General features: G+C 48.0%; 2 long non-coding RNA genes across 3 annotated transcripts in view; both read right to left on the bottom strand.

Moving 5' to 3' along the window:
- Window positions 1–16,926, bottom strand: part of LOC129620970 (uncharacterized) — a 63,252-nt gene that overhangs the window by 16,299 nt on the left and 30,027 nt on the right. For both annotated transcript variants that reach the window (XR_008698960.1, XR_008698961.1), the window contains exon 2: window positions 1,582–1,745. This is a non-coding gene — a long non-coding RNA (uncharacterized LOC129620970). The remainder of the gene's footprint in view (window positions 1–1,581; window positions 1,746–16,926) is intronic.
- The window catches only part of LOC129620973 (uncharacterized), a 37,260-nt gene continuing 24,218 nt past the window's right edge, over window positions 3,885–16,926 (bottom strand). Inside the window, exon 3 of the long non-coding RNA XR_008698965.1 lies at window positions 3,885–5,627. This is a non-coding gene — a long non-coding RNA (uncharacterized LOC129620973). The remainder of the gene's footprint in view (window positions 5,628–16,926) is intronic.

The raw sequence follows: 16,926 nt of genomic DNA, 5'->3' as shown, positions 1-16,926 counted from the left end.
TGCCTGGAGAATCCCAGGGACAGGGGAGCCTGGTGGGCTGCCGTCTATGGGGTCGCACAGAGTCGGACACAACTGAGCAACTTAGCAGCAGCAGCAGGGCTCTTTCTGGGGCTTCCCAGGTGGCACAATGGTAAAGATTCTGCCTGCCAGTGCAGGAGACACAGGTTTCATCCCTAAGTGCAGAAGATCTCCTAGAGGAGGGAATGGCAATTCATTCCAGTGTTCTTGCCTAGGAAATCTCATGGACAGAAGAGCCTGTCGAGCTACAGTCCATGGAGTCGCCAAGAGGTGGACATGACTCAGCATCCACACAGGCATGCAGGTCTCTTTCTAACAACCAAGACTAAAAGCTAAAGAGAAAAGGAGTGTGTGTGTGTGAGTGTGTGTGTGTATTGGGTGTGCAAGGTCAGTTAGCCTGCAGAACATCCTGTGCCCCGTGGCATGGTTCAGTCAGGTGAGTTTGGGTTCTGGCCTGCCTGGCATTCATTCATTTCCCTTTCTTCTAGAAACAGCATCCCAGGTTTTTCAGGGGGACCTCTCCCTACCCCACCAGATATAGGTTCGGTAGGGCTGTCAATCACAGCCTCTGCCTTCTCCCAGTTAACAGGTGGCACTCGACCCAGGCCCTTCTGAACCTGAGTCCTAAAAGGAGAGGAAAAAAGATTTAAAAACAGAAGTGTCTTCATTCTGATGAAATGATTGTTTGTTCATTCCTTCCACCCAGACCCTTGAAGCTGCCGTACTTCCTGTTCTTTCCAATCACATGTCTCACTTTTCCCTTGTTGCTGGCACCGCACCATAGTCCCTCCATGCATTCTTTTCTATTTACGGAAGTTTCTATTGCTTGCGGCCAGAGATCCTTACGCTGATCCACGCTGAATGCATCAGTGCAAACTGATACAACTACAGACCAGTCCTCTTGTTTGTTGGTGGGTGACCTTGGACCTCCACTTCCTTGTCAGTAGAAAGAGGACAATCATAGCATGTTCCTCTCAGGGTTATTGTGAGGATAAAAGCATCTGCATGTCAAAGTGATATCACTTTCTTGGCATCCTCCACATTCTCTTCCTAATCTCTCACACAAGTCCAGGAGGACCTGTGGCAAAGTAGGGACAGCTGGTCCCCACAGAAGTTGCTATGGGAACCCCAGCCACTTGGGCAGCATCTGGTGGCGGGGGGTGCCTGCAGCTGCTGAGGGACTGGCTGTAATGACTCTGCCTTTTGGAGCAGAAAGGCCCAGCTATTCTCTTCCCCACGCGTCCCGTTCTCAGTCACTCAGTTGTATCTGACTCTTTGGGACCCAAGGACTGCAGCCCACTAGGCTCCTCTGACTGTGGAATTTTCCAAGTAAGAATACTGGAGTGGGTTGCCATTTCTTACTCCAGGGGATCTTCCCAACCACAGATCGAACCCGTGTCTCCTGCATCTCCTACATTGACAGGAAGGAATGCCAATTTTACTTTACTTCTGTGCCACCTAGGAAGCCCCCCACCCCCTACCCCCAGGTCCCAACTCAATTCAATTCACAGAACTGCAAACAGAACATCTGTGCAGCTTGGGGAGACAGGCGGAGGAACATACTTTGTCTAGCTCTCCTCTTCCAGGCTCAGTGGAGGCTGTCAGGGAGAAAGAACATCCCTCAGCTCAGAATTCTTAGACTGGAAACAAGCCTTCAGAAGACATACAGTGTGGACCAGTCCGACAGCAAACCTTCAGTGAGTCAGTTCTGGGAGCGCAGCACCAAACTGGGTAGACAGCAAGAGAGACAGAACATCAGAAAACATGAGTAGAAGGACGTCAGTGAAAATAAAAATAGAAATAAAAAACAACAGCCTCAGTGATCATTTGTGGAGCACTCACCACGTACTTAGTTCAGTTCAGCCGCTCAGTCGTGTCTGACTCTTTGTGACCCCATGAATCTCAGCATGCCAGGCCTCCCTGTCCATCACCAACTCCCCACTCTGCAAAGATTTTTCCATGCATCTCTGTAGCCCATACTGTCAACTCTGCCTGGGGGCATTCCTGGTTCCTTTCATCTCCGTTAGGCTGAGCTCAGAGAAGTTGTAGCACCTGCCTGAGTAGTCCCCAGCCCAGAAAGATCTGACCTAGTGCCATCTGACGATCATGCAGACCAATTCACGTCTTCACTCACTCCCGGGAGTTGGTTGAGTATTCGCGGGTTTTGGGCTCTGTACTGGATATGCATGGAGTCCCATGGGAGCAGCTCACTTGTACAGAGGTGACGCTGATGGTGGTCAGGGCAAGAGAAAGCAGTAGGACATGACACCAGCAATGCCTTGAACATCAGGATGGAGTGGGGAGACACTGGCTGAGCTGGGTCTTGAAAGATGGCTAAGCGACAGTTTAGCAAAGGAAAGGGTGGAGGCAGAGGAGGGGATTTCATGTGGTAAGCAGGCGGGGGCGGCTTCTCTCTCGAGTTCCCCTGCTGGAGAGCTGAGCGCCTGGGGCTCCAAGCTGGGGGCTGAAACCAGATTGCAAAGGGCCTTATATGGGATGCCAAATGATTTGAATTACATCTGGTAGGAAAGGGGAGGCCTCTGAAGGGTTTTAAACCAGGGGTGCCATGGTCAGGTTCGCCTGATACCCAGGCCGCCCTGTTCTTGTGTGTGCGTGCGTGTGCGCGAAGTTGCTTTAGTTGTGTCCGATTCTTCGATCCCATGGACTGTATAGCCTGCCAGGCTCCTTTGTTCCATGGGATTCTCCAGGTCAGAATACTGGACCGGGTTGCCATTCCCTTCTCCAGGGGATTTTCCCAGCCCAGGGATTGAACCAGCATCATTTATGTCTCCTGCATTAGCAGACAAGTTGTTTACCACTAGCACCAGCTGAGAAGCCTGCTCTTGTAGGCTAGACTATAGCCTGGACAAGAACACAGCAGAGATCCAGCCAGAATGGATGGGGTTAAAGGGACCGGGACTGTGGTGGGGTGGGGGGGCTTCAGGGGACACTTAGAGACATTTCAGAGATGGAATCAGTAGACTCATTGGCAGGAGGCTAAGGACACAACTGTGTTTCTTACCAGAAACCAGGTGTGTCACTGTAGCGATTGTGTGTGCAGGTGTGTGTCTATCGACGCGTATGTTAGATGCACGCACGCCTGCGTGTGAGGATGCGGTCTGGAGGCACTTTGGGGGCCATGTATGCTCCTGTGCAGGTAAGCAGCTGTGTGCCCTCAGGCACATCAACATGACTGTATCTGTGTGTCTGTCCTCTGCGAGCCCCTCCCTGGCCCCTCGTGCTCCCGGCTCAGGGCAGGTTTCTGTGTGCCAGGCACCTCCAGGGACTTAAGCTGCTTTAGAGGCTTCCACTGCTAATGCGAGCTGCATCTTCCATCCCTGTCTGATGCTGCAACAGGAAGCCTGAGGCAGTTCTTCTAAGGGAGCGACAGGGGATGGACAGAAAGAAAGTAAACATCAGGATTAAAACTGTGAACTCACCACGCCCGGGTGCAGCAAACTTCCCCACCAACAGGCTTTGATTTGACAACTGCATTTTCCCCAGGCCAGGATTCCAGGCTGAGAGGGTTCTGGGAAGGGCTTGTGGGAGGGGGCAGGGACTCAACAGCTCCGGGAAATAGGCAGCCAGTAGACCTGCCCCCAGGGGCATGGACAGACTGGAGGGGGTGGGGGGGAGCGCATCCTTTCTTCCCTCCCTCCCTCTCCTCTTTTCTCCTTCCTTCCCTTCTCCTTCCCTAACCGCCATTTCCAGAGGACTCTGAGGCTTCAAACTGACTCCCGTCTGTGTACTATTAATAACTCTGATGCTTAGTGATGATGTGATCGTGGGCACGGAGGCCTCTGTTGTACAAGACAGCTACTCTTCCCTCACGGGGTTGTTTGGATGAGGTCAGCCCAGCTGTGTGTGCACAGCGCAGCGCCAGGACCGTCAGAGGAAGTAGCCGACGGCGGCCGGCACGACTACGTTACTGTTGTACAGGGATCGATAAGGCCCCTCCCCACCTCATACAACTTCCTCCACATTGATTGTGTACAAAACGCAGGATGCTCAGAGGGGTTCAGAAGGGCCCACTCTTCCCAGCAAAGGGGTGGGATCCCAGAGAGCTTCCTGGAAGAGATGATTTCTGAGTCTTAAAGGAGGACAGCTGAATTTCACCAATTTCACCAGTGTGAGGCCATCCAGGCCAAGTAGAGAATTCCGCTGAGGTGTGAGAAGGGAGCCACGAGGACCCTGCTGAGCCTCAGGCCTCAGGCCTGTGCAGGAAGCCTGCTTCAGGCTGCAGGGCCAGGCAAGTCCTATGACTGTGCAGCACTCCTGGAAGAATTCAACCAAACCAGAGGCACTGGGGCTGAAGAGTCTCAGAAAATCTTTCTAGGCCAAAAGATCTTCTCTACCCAGGTGGCAGGCTGCCCGGGGAAGTGCTCCTTCAGTGAGGGACCTGCTGGGAGGGTTGTGGCAAGCACAGCGGTCAGCCCCTTCAGGAGAGCCTCAGCTGCCCGGGGAAGCCCTGCCCAAGATCCTTCCCTTCCCCCACAGCCCACATCTGGGGACTGACAGAGTATAACCATCTGGCCATTGCAGCCCAAGTCAGGACAACCCTGAGGGGTGGAGAGAAGCTCCAGGGCTTCTCTGAGGAGTCAGCTGAGGCTGTCATGGGCTGAACTCTGTCCAGAAAAGGCCCTGAGCCCAGTGGGGATACTGGAGAAGGAGACAAGAAAGATAAACCAGGGGCCAGAATGTCATGTGGGAAGATATGACCCCCTCAATGGGCAAGACTCCATCTTCTTCATCCCCAGATCTCTAGCCCTTAGCAAAGGAAGTGCCCTGCATTTGCCCAGCAGAAAGCAAGTGGTCATTAGAGTGAGATGAAGTCCAAAAGGCCGTGTAAATGATAATAGCTCCATTTCTCAAGCCTCCAGCAGGAGCCAGGCACATTTACATATTAGCAGCTCATTTAATACAGTTAAGTAGCTTCGATCTGCTGATTTGCTGATGAGACTAGTTTAAGCTGCCCAAGGTCACTAAGTGGAATTCACAGCCAGCTCTGCCTGACTCCCCCTGTGTGCTGCTCCTCATTAGGGGAGCCAGAGACAGTAGCTGTCCAGGGTCTTCGGCAGGCAGCAAGCCCATGCTCTCCCTTCCAGGTGAGGGAGCACAGAGACAGGGTCAGAGGGGCTCTGAGTAAACGGATGGGGATCAAGGTGAAATGATGGCACCATTACCCTTATTCTGCCCATAACCTCTCTCATGCTCTGTAGCCTCCTTCTTCCATCCCTTTCTTCCAGAAACACTTACTGAGCACCTGCTGTGTCAGGCCCTGTGCTAGCACCAAAGTGAACACAATAGACACAAAAGTCCTGCCTTCACGCAGCTTAGGCTCAAATGATGAACACAGGAGACAGCCATAATCAAGTGACTCCAGGATCAGGAACGGAGGGGTGGTGGAGATATTCCCACACGCTTGCTCTTCCTGCGCTGCTCCCAGCGCGGGAGGAAGCCCAGCGTTGGTGCGTTTCTTCTGTTCCCAGAGGCCTTTGTGTTGCTGGGTGAGCCTGGGCTGCAGGCTGCTGTTGCCAAGCACTCAGAAGCCATCCTCCCCTTCCTGGCTTTTGTGAAAACACATCTTTGGAGGAATTATGCTGCATTGTCTGAAAAGAGGGAGGGTATGGAGGGGGTGAGATGGAAGCAGCTGAAGTAGAAAACTGGGCAGCATCTCCCAAGCAGAAAAGGGTCAGGTTTGGGAGATGGGGACTGTGCCCTGGGGGACCGTGGATGGGAGTGGCCATCGAGGACCCTACTTGTCACACAGATTCCTGACTTTGACAAAGATGCAAACAGTCCCCTACACAGACACACACACGCACGCACGCACGCATGCGTGCATGCACACTTGGCAGAGACATTGTAGAGATAGACGTTACCTGTGGTTTCTGGGGTAGAACATAGACCAGAGGACCTAGCCTGACCAATGTGGATTCTCAAGGTCCCCTGAGACCTTTGCTCGAGGGTGGGTGGAGCCCCAACATCCAGGGAGATGGAATTTCCCAAACTGGAGACAACGTCCAGTTCCTCACCTGGTTCTCCTCACTTCCTGTTCAGACTCTTTTTTAGACAATTATATTTTGTCCAACCTTCCCCATTGATCCTCCACCCATTCCCTAACTCCAGGGTTGACCTTAGTCCAGAATCCATGACTGCTTTTCCAGCATATTCCCCCCTCCAGTGTCTGAGTTGTGGCGACAGGGGTAACACCCTGGGAGCGGTGGGGGTATGAGAATAGCACTGCCCATTGGGAAGCTGTGAGGATTAAATGAGACAACCCATGGGCAGCAGTTCATGCAGCGCCTGGTCCATGGAAAGTGCCCAACAAACATGATCTCTTGTTATTAACGATCTCTCTAGGCAAGGGAAAGCAGTCACGCAGTCATAGAGGCATGGAAGGGCATGGCATGTTCAGTTTGACAACAAACAGTGGGTGCAGATTTTAATCATGCTCAGGGTCCTCTGTTCATGGATTTTTCCAGGCAAGAATACTTGCCAATTCCCTCTCCAGGGGATCTTCCCAATCCAGGGATCAAACCTGCATCTCTGGCTTTGGCAGGCAGATTCTTTACCCCTGAGCCACCAGGGAAGCCCGTTTTTTAGGCAGGGATATATATTTTAGAGGGTATGCTGGGCCACAGTGTGGAGGATGGATCTGAGTGGGGAGAGACTCAAGAACGTGCTGTTCCACACCATTGACCCTGGTTGATGAGGACAGCCCTTCAGTATCTGGGCAAGCAACATAAGGAGAAGGAGAGTCCAACCTAATTTCCAACAACATCTCATTTTTAGTGAGTAAGCACCTTTAGAATTATGTTAATTGTTCTGTCAGGGAGGTGATACAGCAGGAAAAGGGGAAAAACCTGTAAAAAGATTACAAAACAGAAAACCCACTGATGTGGCCCTATAGGTGATAGTGATTCACAGAAGCGTCAAAGTTTCTGAAATCCTGACACCTCCCCTCCCATCCCATGCTCCACCCACTCACCCAAGGTGGTCTATTCCTCAGCTTATGCATTAATTAGGACTCTGTATTGCAAGGAGCAATACAAAACGCTGCTCAAACTGACTTCAACAGTCAAAGGAAGTTATGGCCATGCATCACTGAAAAGCCTAGAAGTACGGATTTCCCAGGTAGCACTAGCGGTAATGAACCCACTGCCAATGCGGCATAAGAGTCGTGGGTTCAATCTGTGGGTCGGGATCCCCTGCAGAAGGAAATGGCAACCCACTCCAGTATTCTTGCCTGGAGAATCCCATGGACAGGGGAACCTGATGGGCTACAGTCCATAGGGTCTCAAAGAGTGGGACATAACTGAACGACTTAGCATGTATGCACACTAGCTTCTGGTGAAGCTTGATCCAGTGGCTCAAACAATGTCATCTAAGACCCGGTCTCTATATGTCCTGCCTCCTACAATTTAGGTTTCAAACTCAGGCCTCACTTAGGGAGCCTCCAGTAGCTCTAGGCTTTCCATCACAGTTTTAAATGGCTGTACTGGAGCCTGACTTCACATTCTACCCTACTCTTTCCAAGCCAAGGGGGAGTCTTCTAGTAAAAGAATTCCTTTTTCCCCCAAAGCCTCCCTTTCCCTGACATCTCCTTGCTTCCTGTTGGCCCTGAGGGTTTATACACCATCCCTAAATCAGTCAAGGTGAAGGTGGGGGGCTGGCATACACAGTTGTCTAAGGACCCCCCCCGCCCCCACCACCACCACCATCACTCAAACCACATGAAAGACAAAGGAGGAAGGTGACTTCCCAAAGGAAACTCCACAAGTAGTGGGGTAGGAGGGCTTCCTTGGTAGGCCAGTGGCTAAGACTCCAAGCTCCCAATGTAGGGGCCGGGGTTCAATCCCTGGTCAGGGAACTAGATCTCACATACCAAAACTAAGAGTATGCAAGCCAGAAGATCCTGTGTGCCACAACTAAGACTTGGCATAGCCAAAAGTAAGTGCTGTTTTAAAAAAAAGAAGTGGGGCACGGACGCAGGGCCGCTGTGATTTCACTTCCTCTGTGTGTTCCCCTTCCTCTCCACGCCGTTCCCCCCAGACCTGGGGTTCCCATCCTTTACGCATAGGGCCTCCCAGGGCTGTCCTCGGTCTTCTCTCTCTCAAGCTGTCTCTTCCACCTTCCCTGACTAACCATTTATTGAGGAACTTGATTCCCCACGACCATTCTAGATGTCACTCCTGTGCCATGAAACTCTAGACCCAGCTACCACTGGCCTGCCCGCTTGGAGGTGGCCCAGAACCCCACGGTTGGGTCTGAATCCCAGCTCATTCTCGTTCCCGTCAACCTGTTTCCTGTCTGCGTTCTTGATCTCCGGTGGCCTCAGCCTGCAGCCATTTGAAGCAGGATTTCAGTTCCCAGCCAGAGACTGAAATCAGGCCACGACACGAGAGCACTGAATCCTAACCACTAGACCACAAGAGAACAGTGACCAGTGGCAAGGCCCAGGCCCTTCGGCTTTGTTGAAATGAATTCCCACAAAGGTGAAAAGTAGTGAAACAAGTTGTGCTGATTAAGAGGAAAAAGGGTACATGTGTATAGACACTTGGGTGCGCTCAGAGAGTCTTGTCCTCAGGGCAGTTTGAATCACTTTTATGGGTCATTTATTCTGGGTTTTCTTTGACCAGTCATCTTGCTTTGCCTGGTTCTTCGTCTATCTTCGAAGTTCGTACTTCGTCTATCTCAGGGTCCTCCCATGTGTGTGCATGTATCTCTTAGCCAAGATGGATTTCAGCAAAGAGGCGTATGGGTAGGTTGACATCACTGACTATGAGGTGACGCCTCCTCTGTTTTGACCACCAAGGGACTTTTCAGAGGACGTGTAGTCAGGAAGGTCTCCTTGACCTTGAGAATAAGAGACATGTGGTCTCTTATCTGGGTCGGGCTTAGCTTCTCCTCCTCTTCATCTTGGAGTATCTGTCCACAGGGGCAAACTCTGGCTACTCAGCCTGGGGTCCAGCTATCTCCTGCCACATTCTCACCCTCATCACTGAGCTGGATCATCCCTGACCCCTTCCCTCCCTCATGGCCCAAATTTCATCAAGCCCCAGGCCATAAATCTCTCTAGATTCCATCTCCCTTTTTTGTAGCTCTACTGCCCTGCTCATGTTAGGTATTCAGAAAGTCCTAGGTGACCACTGGTCTCTATTTTAGCCAAGGCGCCATCCCCCATGCAGAAGACCTGCTCACTGCTCCTTTCATCCCCTTTGTGAATGATAAATATGGTCTGCATATCAGCAAACAAAGGATATGCAGCCACCAAGCCATCACATTACAGCTGCCCTGATGGTCCACGCTGAGGAGACCCTGGATAAAAAAGCACAGGATACTGGCCCCAGAGAGCTGAGGTGCGTATCAAAGGAATGATGTCAGTGAGCCCAGACTCTTGCATCTTCCCATACATAGAAAAGCACTAAATCCCTTAACTGGATATATCTAGTTTTCCTTAATTAACAGTAAATTTTTGATGTTCCAACTATCTGGTGCCTGTTGCAAAAACTCCTATGTATCCTGACTCCCCTCTTGCCTCTTTGGAGCAGTTTTTCCAAGTTATCTGAGATGCTCAGACATTATCTGAGGGGCTTAAGTCCTCAGTTTTGTCCACTGAATACAACAAAGCTCTCTGGTTGCAAAGGCTGGGGCTGAGGGGAGGGAGAGGGATGGACTGAGAGTCTGGGATTGGTATGCAAACTATTACGTTTTAAATGGATAAAAAAACAAGCTCCTACTGTATAGCACAGGGAACTATCAATATCCTGTGGTAAACCTTAATGAAAAAGAATATAAAAAAAGAATGTACATGCATATGTGTAACTGTATAGCAGAGATTGGCATAATATTATAAATCAACTATACTGCAATAAAAACAAATAAGATTGACAACGGCAATGACAAAAACCCCCAAACAAACCCAAAACCTCATAACTCTCAACTCTTAGGTTGTACTTTTTTTTTTCAGTTGACACCTTGTGGCTTTGTCCTGAGGTCAGGGTCTATGTCATGGACACTGCTGTACTGATCAGAGCCCAGGACAGTGCCAGGTACTTAAAGACTTCTACCAAAGTGTGTGGATAGAACAAATAAATGGATGAATGATCAAAAAAAGTAAGGGAATTCTTCTCGGGGAAAAAGAAGCAACCTCCCCGAAGGCCTGGGGAACAGGAGGTGACTCTGACCAACCACTGGAGAAGGGAATGGAAACCACTTTAGTATTCTTGCATTGAGAACCCCAGGAACAGTATGAAAAGGCAAACAGATATGACACTGAAAGATCAACTCCCTAGGTCAGGAGGTGCCCAATATGCTACAGGAGAAGAGGGAAGAAATAGCTCCAGAAAGAGTGAAGAGATGGAGCCAAAGTGAAAAAAACACCCAGTGGTGTATGTGACTGGTGATGGAAGTAAACTCCGATGCTGTAAAGAACAATACTGCACAGGAACCTGGACTATTAGGTCCGTGAATCAAGGCAAATTGGAAGTGGTCAAACAAGATGGCAAGAGTGAGCATCAACATTTTAGGAATCAGTGAATTAAATGGACTGGAAGGGGTGGATTTAATTCAGGTGACCATTATGTCTACTACTGTGGGCAAGAATCCCTTAGAAGAAATGGAGTGGCCATCATAGTCAACAAAAGAGTGTGAAATGCAGTATTTGGGTGCAATCTCAAAAGTGACAGAATGATCTCTGATTGTTTCCAAGTCAAACCATTCAATATCACAGTAATCCAAGTCTATGCCCCAACCACTAATGCCAAAAAACCTAAAGTTGAACAGTTCTATGAAGACCTACAAGACCTTTTAGAACTAACACCCAAAAAAGACATCCTATTCATCATAGGGGACTGGAATGCAAAAATAGGAAGTCAAGAGATACCTAGAGTAACAGGCAAGTTTGGTCTTGGAGTACAAAATTAAACAGGGCAAAGGCTAACAGAGTTTTGCCAAGAGAATGCCCTGGTCACAGCAAACACCCTCTTCCAACAACACAAGAGATGACTCTACACACGGACATCACCAGATGGTCAACACTGAAATCAGATTGATTATATTCTTTGCAGCCAAAGAAGGAGAAGCTCTATACAGTCAGCAAAAATAAGACCAGGAGCTGACTGTGGCTCAGATCATGAACTCCTTATTGCCAAATTCAGGCTGAAATTGAAAGTAGGCAAAACCACTAGACCATTCAGGTATGACTTAAATCAAATCCCTTACGATTATACAGTGGAAGTGACAAATAGATTCAAAAGATTAGATCTGATAGACAGAGTGCCTGAAGAACTATGGACAGAGGTTTGTGAGATTGTACAGGAGGCAGTGATCAAGACCATCTCCCAGAAAAAGAATGCAAAACGGTTGTCTGCGGAGGCCTTACAAATAGCTGAGAAAAGGAGAGAAGCTAAAGGCAAAGGAAAAAAGGAAAGATAACCCATCTGAATACAGAGTTCCAAAGAATAGCAAGGAGAGATAAGAAAGCCTTCCTAAGTGATCAATGCAAAGAAATAGAGGAAAACAATAGAGTGGGAAAGACTAGAGATCTCTTAAAGAAAATTAGAGATACCAAGGGAACATTTCATGCAAAGATGGGCACACCAAAGGACAGAAATGGTATGGGCCTAACAGAGGGAGAAGATACTAAGAAGAGGTGGCAAGAATACACAGAAGAATTATACAAAAAGATCTTCATCACCCAGATAACCAAGATGGTGTCACCAGTCACCTAGAGCTAGACATCCTGGAGTACAAAGTCAAGTGGGCCTTGGGAAGCATCACTACAAACAATGCTAGTGGAGGTGATGGAATTCCAGTTCAGCTATTTCAAATCCTAAAAGATTATGCTTTGAAAGTTCTGCACTCAATATGCCAGCAAATTTGGAAAACTCAGCAGTGGCCACAGGACTGGAAAAAGTCAGTTTTCATTCCAATCCCAAAGAAAGGCAATGCTAAAGAATGTTCAAACTACCGCACAATTGTACTCATCTCACACTCTAACAAAGTAATGCTCAAAATTCTCCAACTGAGGCTTCAACAGTACATAAAACTGAGAAGTTCCAGATGTTCAAGCTGGCTTTAGAAAAGGCAGAGGAACCAGAGATCAAATTGCCAACATCCACTGGATCATCGAAAAAGCAAGACAGTTCCAGAAAAAACCCTCTTCTGCTTTATTGACTACACCAAAGCCTTTGACTGTGTGGATCACAACAAACTGGAGAATTCTTAAAGAGATGGGAATACCAGACCACCTTACCTGCCTCCTGAGAAATCTGTATTCAGGTCAAGAAGCAACAGTTAGAATCAGACACAGAACAGTGGACAGGTTCCAAATTGGGAAAGGAGTTCATCAAGGCTGGATATTGTCACCCTGCTTATTTAACTTATATGCAGTGCACATCATGCAAAATGCTGGGCTGGATGAAGCACAACCTGAAATCAAGATTGCCGGGAGAAATATCAATAACCTCAAAATATGCAGATGACACCATCTTTATGGCAGAAAGTGAAGAGGAACTAAAGAGCCTCTTGATTAAAGTGAAAGAGGAGAGTGAAAAATCTGGCTTAAAACTCAGCATTCAAAAAATGAAGATCATGGCATCCTGTCCCATCACTTCATGGAAAATAGATGGGGAAGCAATGGAAACAGTGACAGACTTTATTTTCTTGGACTCCAAAATTACTGCAAATGTTGACTGCAGCCAAACATGCTTGCTCCTTGGAAGAAAAGCTATGACCAACCTAGAGAGCATATTAAAAAGCAGAGACGTTACTTTGCCAAGAAAGGTTGATTGAGCCAAAGCTATGGTTTCCCCAGTAGTCATGTATGGATGTGAGAGTTGGATCATAGAGAAAGCTGAGCGCCGAAGAATTGATGCTTTTGAACTGTGGTGTTGGAGAAGACTAGAGAGTCTCTTGGATGGCAAGGAGATCCAACCAGTTCATCCTAAAGGAAATCAGTCCAGAATATTCACTGGAATAGGACTGATGCTGAAGCTGAAGCTCCAATACTTTGAACACCTGATATGAAGAACTGACTCATTGGAAAAGACCCTGACACTGGGGAAGATTGAAGGCAGGAGGAGATGGGGATGACAGAGGATGAGAAGGTGGGATTGCATCACCAACTTGATATACATGAGTTTGAGCCATCTCCAGGAGTTCATGATGAACAGCAAAGCCTGGTGTGCTGCAGTCCATGGGGGTCACAAAGAGTCAGACATGACTGAGCAACTGAACTGAACTGAACTGACCAATCACGTATGGGGCCTCCAGCAAATGAAACCCACCTCACACACGTTTAACACTAAGAGGGCTGCCCGCCCCCCCGCCATGGTCAGGACACTACAGAGGCACTTCTGGTGGGAGGTGGCCACCCTAGCAAAGGATTCCTAAAGACCCTTCGATTCCAAGAGCTCAGCTTTTCCTCTCAGCTCAGTACAGTTGGCCCCTGGTACCACCTGGAGCAGCTATAAGTTGGACTGCTCCATTTCTTGTTTGAATTCATCAGAAAACTAGCACATTGACACGGGGCCCTGGGAACAAAGTGGGCTTGTTTTTGCCCCACCTTGGTCACACTCGGGGCGTGGACAAGTAGGCTAAAGACACCTAGGATTTCAGTTACTGCAGCAACAATCAAGTTTCATCAGGGAGAAAGCAAAATGTGCCTGCTGGGCTCTAAACACTCACAATGTTTATGAACCTTCTGTGACCTGGCAGAGACGGCAAGTGGTGGCAAACACACAAATGTGGAAATATGAATAGATGTGTGGCTTCGTGACTTGGTTTTCTCTACGAGGTTGCTGTACTTTTATAGGTGAAGACTTGCTCTTACCTCTCTGCTGTTAAACAAAGCCTCCTTCAGCCCTTGACAGGCTTGGAAAGAAAGACAAGGAAGGAGAAGAAAACTTGGTTTTGTTGTGTTCTTGCCTGGGGTGATCCCTGGGTATTCCTAAATATGATCTTGTTTAAGCCTCATCATAACCCCCAAAACAAGCATTTTCATCATCCCAATTTTACAGAAGAGACAAAGGCCCAGAGAAGTCTCCTGGCTTGCCCAGAGGTTGAATGATTAGGGAGTGGCAACACCGGCCCCGAAGGCAGGCACGTGTGTGTGCTCAGCTGTGTCCGACTCTTTGCGACCCCCATGGACTGTAGCCCTCCAGGCTCCTCTGTCCATGGGATTTCCCAGGCAAGAATACTGGAGTGGGTTGCCATTTCCTCCTCTAGAGGATCTTTTCTTCCCGCACTTATTGTGCTGGTTGAACTCTTTTTTTTTTTTTTTTTTTAATACAAAGAGGTACCAAGAAGCAAACCAAAAATGAGTTAAAATCTCCTTGGTCAAATCAGCTTTCTTTGACATTAAAAAAAAAATCATTAAATATACTTATTTCATCATTTTATAATATATACATGTATCAAATCATTATGTTATACACCTAAAATGAATACAATGTTATATCAATTATATCTCAATAAAATTAGAAAAAAATATAAATTTAGAAAATGCAAGCAACAGGAAATTTTAAAAATTAAATGCTCTTCCCCTGTATTCCTCTCCCAAAGGCAATCTTCCCAACATTTTCTTGGGATTCCTTCCAGTAAAAAAGAACATATGTAATCTGATATGTATGACTCAATTTTGTTTTTACACAAATGGAGTCTCCTGATACTCCTGCAGCTTACTCTTTTTTTTTTTTTTTTTTTTGTTTTTGACCCAGTAACCCATCTGAGAGAATCTTTCCATTTCAGCACAAAGCCATCCACCTTTCTTTTGCTGAACATGTAGGGTTCATATTCTTTGCTCATTGGCAAATCTGATTTGGGATCTTTTTCTTATCAGACTCTCTATAAATTGGTCAGTTCTTGGTCAACTTTATATGCTCCAAATGTTTCCCTTGTTTTTTACTGTTTAATTTCAAATCCATGGAGCTCTTTCTTGTTTCTAGAGGTAGTTCGGACGATTGGCTCACATGGACTGTGGGCAGGGCTGAGGGGAGCTGTATTGCTTTTCTATTGCTGCTGCAACAAATCTCCACAGGTTTAGTGGCTTAAAACAAATCAAATGTAGTGACTTACAGTTCAGGAGTCTGGATGCCTAAATAGTGTCACAGGGCTGTGATCCTCCTTGAGGCTGGGGTAGAGGTGCAGGGCGTGGGGAGAATCCACTCCTTCACCTTTCCCAACTTCCAGAGATCACCTTGCTTATGGTCCTTTCCTCCACCTTTGAACCCAGCAACGTAGCATCTTCTTTCCTCTCAGGCTTCTGTTTCCATCCTTTCATCTTTTCTCTCTCTGAGATGCTTATCACCTCTTTATAAGGATCCTTGTCATTGCATTGGGCCATCCAGATAATCCAGGGTAATCTCCCCATCTCAAAACCATTAATTTAATCACATATGCACAAATTTCAGGCATTAGGACAGAGAATCTTTGGGATGGGGACAGGAGGAATTATTCAGAGAAAGGGAAGAGGGAGGAAGAAGCAATAGTATTGCTCCAAAGCAAAAGCACAGCTCTCCCTCATCTCCAGAACTCGGGAACGCTCTATACTTGGTGTGACCTAAGCCTCATCACAGACCTCTTCTTGCAACCCTACCTAAACAGAGACACCCTTACTTGTCACATCACCATGTCTGTTTCCTATCTGCCTGCCTGCCATAGGGCATAGGAACAGGTTATGGAAAGCAGACACCTGTGTTAGGAAATTAACTCCCCCAGCTGAGTCTTCCCCCCGTCACCAGGTTATAAGCTCCTGGAAGCCAGGGGTCAAAGCCTAGGCTTTTGTTCAGGGACTTCCCTGGTGGTCCAATGGTTAAAACTCCATTCTCCCAGTATGGGGGCCCGGGATTCCATCCCTGGTCAGGAAACTAGATCCCACATGCCACAACTAAGAGTTCACATGCTGCAACCAGAGCAACTAAAGATCCCATGTGCTGCAACGGAGACCTGGCACAGCCAAATAAATAACTTTTTTTTTTTAATATTCGTTTTTAGACTGTTGTTGCAGCTCAGCACCTTGAATGAGATTGGAAAGAAAAGGAAGGAAAAAAGGAAGCGGTATGGGGGATGTTGGGGGTGAGGGTGGGGGCAGCTGCTTCTCCCAGGCCCAGCAGCTCTCCCTGCTAAGTCCTGGGCCAACGCACTCTCTCCCTCATCACCTGGGTTCCCCCTCCCCTGGGGCCCAGCTTGACTCCACTAGCCCCTTGGGTGACTGGGTCTTCTCAGAGGACAGAGCCCGTAGGCAGGTCCTGGAGCCACCTGCGAGCAAAGACCTTGCAGGAAGATCATGCCCTGTTTTCTACTTAGGTGAACGATGGAAACACGAGAGCAATAAAAACATTTACCATGCAGTTGAAGCTCTTTGGGGATTCTGCTGGGAGCAGGATGAGGGGAGCAATGGGCAGTTCCCGAGGTGGGAAGGAAGTTCTGCTATTGTGTCTTGTTCAGGTACTTCATCTCAGAGGCAGGGGAGTTGACAGAATGACTTCTCAACATTTCTTCCAGCCTGACACAGTCATAACCTCTACATCCCCACCCCTGCAAAGCTGCCTCAGGCCTCTTAACCTCCAGCCTTGAGACTCCTTGGGCAGATGGCCATGGAATTTTTTACCTCATGATTGCAAAAATAGCACATACCTCTTAAAATGACAAACTCAGAAAAACACAAATAAGCAGGAAAATATGATAGCCATAATCCAGATATTCAGCAGGAACCGTAGTTTCCATTTAAGCCTATTTCCTTTTGTGAATTTGTAAGTCCTGTAAAAGGCTTCTTTCTAGAGTCTTCTGGGAGTTCAGTTCAGTTACTCAGTCATGTCCAAATCTTTGCAACCCCATTGATAGCAGCACACCAGGCCTCCCTGTTCATCACCAACTCCCGGAGTTTACTCAAACTCATGTCCA

This window comes from Bubalus kerabau, chromosome 10, assembly GCF_029407905.1.
Source record: "Bubalus kerabau isolate K-KA32 ecotype Philippines breed swamp buffalo chromosome 10, PCC_UOA_SB_1v2, whole genome shotgun sequence".
In the NCBI taxonomy this organism is placed as follows: Eukaryota; Metazoa; Chordata; class Mammalia; order Artiodactyla; family Bovidae; genus Bubalus; species Bubalus kerabau.
This window is presented reverse-complemented; position numbering and strand designations above follow the sequence as displayed.